The following is a 4066-nucleotide window of genomic DNA, read 5'->3' on the forward strand; positions in this document are numbered from 1 at the left end:
CGCACCGAAAATAAGCGAAAAAAAAATTTCAAATACATATCCATATAGTATTAATAAACTATCAACCAAGACAAATACTCAAAAATCATTGTTCCTTAATATATTAAGATACAATCATCTACTAACAAACACGAAATACTATTGTTTCTTTACACAGTCATCTCTGAAAAGGGAATTCGACGCTCTTTCAAATCTTCAAAATCATCTACAATTGAATCCAAACTAAATGTCGAAACTATATCCTTTTCAATGTACAATATCAAAGAGTCCGTCAAAAAATCATTTTCCATTTTGTTTCGAAGTTAGTTTTGACAACTTTCATAACTGAAAATGCTCGCTCTATAGTAGCAGTAGAAACTGGAAGAGTAAGCATAAGTTTCACCATTCTATAAACAAGTTTGTAGTGTTCTGAATTTCTAATTCTCACTAACCATTGAGACAACTCAAATAAACTTTTCAATTCTTTGAATTATGGATCCTGGACTACATTATGCTCAAAATGATAAAGCTCATTCTTCAACACTTGTTTGTCATAATTTGTGAAATCTTGTGGATATAAATTCTCTATCAACAAACAAAGATCACTACTTCTGAAAGATTTTAATGCCTCTCAAGGTTCTAATGCTGAGCTAAGTCTAAGTAACTCCATTGCATCTTCATTAAATCGATAATTTAGTTCCTATAGTTGAGAATCTATTGTAGCATAAAAAAATTTACTCGATAATGATGCTCAATTGTAACGTTATCTTGCTGATTACGAGCTCGACCTCGCCTCGGAACATAACGAGCATTCATATCCAGGACATCAATGCAATGTTTCTCACAAAATGATATCACAGTGGTGAGTAAGCCATCCCATCCATCATCTCTAAATTTTTGGATAAGTGCTTTAGTAGATGAAACTAAATGCATGACATTTAAAATGTCTTGAGATTGGCTTTGCAAAGCTTGACAAAGTTTATCAGTGATCTCCATAGTTTCCTTCTCAAGATGCAAGATGAAGATAAATTCAAATGAAGTTAAACCCTCATAAGCTCACTTTGCTTCTGCCTGATGTTCTTCATCAATTGCATCATCAATTATATTTTGTAAAACTTCAACAGTTGAAGTAAACATCCTTAATAAGTTAGAAACTGATCTAAAATGTGAACTCCAACGTGTTTCTATAGGTCGTTGTAAAGTGCCAATTTGATTAAATCCACTTTCAGTCTCAATCTCTTTAAGATCAATCAAACATGCTATTTCATTAGCATTGACAACTTTCAATTGCTCATTGCGCTTGCATGAAGCATTAACAATTTTGATCAGAAAAAACAATGCAAGAAATAAATGACTAATGGCATTAACTTGTTTTGATGCTTTTATTAATGCCAATTGTAAGCGATGTACAAAACAATAGATGAAGTAAGCATATGGGCAATCATTCAAAATCAAAGCTTGTAATCCATTCCACATACCTTGCATGTTGCTTGCTCCATCATGTCCTTGCCCTCGAATATTTTGTATATCTAAGCAATGTTGAGATAACAAAGAATATATCCCCTTCTTTAGAGTCAAAACCACAGTGTCAGCAACATGAATAAGCCCAAAAAAATGTTAAAAAAAAAAAAAAAAAAAAAAAAAAACACCACAGGCAACACAGATTCAAATATTCAATTCACAATCACCAACATCAGTTTAGTTCATCTCTCATCAGCAAAAACACAAACATGAAACACCACAAGTCCACAAGGCAATCTCAAATTCTCGGATCACAGTCACAAACATTTTATTAGGTTTTGAACTTTGAAGTTGAAGAAAAAGATAAGAGTAAATACTTGTGAACTGTGAAAGCTAGAACAATGAAACTAGGTTGAGTAGATCGAGCAACCGGCATGGGCAGCGACAAGTGGGTCTCGCGACTCTTGCCAGTGTGGGTACTAGAAAATGGGTGAGTAAGTGGAGTGGGTCTCTCAATTTCAGATCGAGCAACCGTCGATGTGGGTCTCGGCGGCGTCGTCGGCATAAGTGAGTGGAGTGGGTCTCTCAGTCTCTTTCACTCTCAGTCTCGCCTCTCTATCCTTTGTCTCGCCTCTCCCTTTCCTCTCTTTTTTATTTTCTTTTTTCTTTTTTTTCCTTTGTGTTTTTGCTTTCTCTGTTCGGTGTTGGGCTACTGACTACTGAGAGCTGAGTGTTTTTTTCTTTTTTCTTTTTACATGAACTGACCGGATGATGGGCTGAATTCATGATTTTTTGGGAGAGGAACCTGAGCAAAAACCAAGGGGGCCTGGGCCCCCTTTGGGCTCAACGTTGGTCCGTTCCTAAGACACGCGGTAATCTTTCAAAATCCTTCCGTTCCATAATTCCTACAAAACAAAGCACAAAATTTAAAAATAAAAATAAAAAAAAAAATAAAAATTTGATGGAGCATACAAACTACATATGCGTTTGGCATTGGCTTAAAAAGCCAATTTTTTTTTTTTTACTATATAATTTATTTTTGCTATTATTTATTAGTCTCCCCACATTTTTGATACTTTTCATAGATACTTGTATTATTTCAATTACCTTTTAGCTCTATCTTGAGTAATTTCAACCAAAGATTTTCATTCTCACTTAAATAAGTTATTCCACATACTGCAAACAAAAACACAAATTTTTTTTTTAAAAAATTGGTGGAGCACACAAACTAACATATATTCAAACCCCAGGCCTCACATCTCCAAAGCATGTGAATAAGCAGAAAATGCAGTCTTTACATTATCAAACGTTTCTCAATACTCAACACATAAAACTTCTAAAATAATGTTTTCGAAAAGAATCTACGAAAGAAAATCTCCTGTGCTCATCAACATCAGTCCATGGGGTAAAACTCATTTTAACAGCAAACGTAGAATTAATACAAAAAATAAAATAAAATAACAAATAATGTGACAATGACATATGGAAAATGGAGAGGGGGAGAGAGATAGTTTGCACCTGGGAGAAGCTTAAGAAAATAAACAAAGTGGAGTGATAGCCCGTCGGTGACAGAGCAGGCCTTGCCGGTGAAGAGGTTGGGTCTCGTCGGCCAGCGACTTCGACCATGGCAAGTACCTAATCGGCTGACCAAGAACTTCGGTTCAGAATTTTGAAATGAAAAAGAGCAAATGTGAGAGAAGGATGTGGGGAAGAGTGAAGTGGAAATGGAGGAGAAGAAATAAAGAAATGAAATGAGATAGAGAAAAGTGCGCCAACGGTAATATCAAATGTAGCAAATTTATTTTAGGTTAAAGAGAGGTGGGTGAGAAGAGTAAAGGAGGTTGTTAGAGTAATAGTGGCAGACAAGAGAGAAGATTGAACCACCGGTGTGAAGAGTCAGAAAGAAAGAGGGAAAAAATAAAAAGAAGAAGCTGTAGAGAGAGAAGTTAGCTGAAATGAGGAAGGAATAAAAAGCAAAGGCAAAGAAAGAAAGGATGAAAGAGAAAAGGAAAGAAAATTACACTGAAAGGGCGAAGCAAACGTACACGTTAGAACAGGTAAAAGGACAAAGAAGCATGAAAGGAAAACTTGTTAGACGAAGCAAATCTTTGAACAGATCTTTGAAAAGACAAAAGAAAATTATATGTTTACGTTAACTTACCGGTTGGGTGACACGTGGTACTTGATGAAAAACTTAAGATATAATTTTTATTTGAGAAAGTAAAAAAAAAAGAAAAAGAAAAAAAGTATATGGTACAAAATTAGTCCCATTTGAATAAAAATTTTAATACCTATTTGCTAAACATAATATTTGCTCATTAAAATTTTTTAAGAATGGCAATGAATATCATTATCTTTCAACAATAAATAATTGAGTTATACTAAAACTTTGTTACATCTTATCAAAAAAAAAAAAATTGCTATAATATTTAAATTTTCGCAATGAATGATATCATTAAAAAATTTTAACAATGATAATAAATATCATTGTCCTTCAATAATAAGCAACTGAGTTATGTTAAAACCTTGTGTACAATTAAAACTGTGGGGGGAAAAGGGCCCAGCCCAACATAATGGGCCGAAAGCCCATAAGAGAAGCTATTTTGCGACCGAGAAGAGGGGGATG

At 34.3% G+C, this 4066-nt stretch overlaps 1 long non-coding RNA gene across 1 annotated transcript; it reads right to left on the reverse strand.

Annotated features, from left to right (window-relative positions):
• Positions 1-1641: 1641 nt before the first annotated feature.
• LOC136070616 (uncharacterized) lies at positions 1642-3486 on the reverse strand. The gene is made up of 2 exons (XR_010631839.1): positions 2959-3486; positions 1642-2345 (listed from the first exon to the last, which is right to left on the reverse strand). It is a non-coding gene; the product is annotated as an uncharacterized LOC136070616 (long non-coding RNA).
• Between the last annotated feature and the right edge of the window lie 580 nt (positions 3487-4066).

This window comes from Quercus suber, unplaced genomic scaffold (genome assembly GCF_002906115.3).
Source record: "Quercus suber isolate HL8 unplaced genomic scaffold, Cork oak 2.0 scaffold_14, whole genome shotgun sequence".
In the NCBI taxonomy this organism is placed as follows: Eukaryota; Viridiplantae; Streptophyta; class Magnoliopsida; order Fagales; family Fagaceae; genus Quercus; species Quercus suber.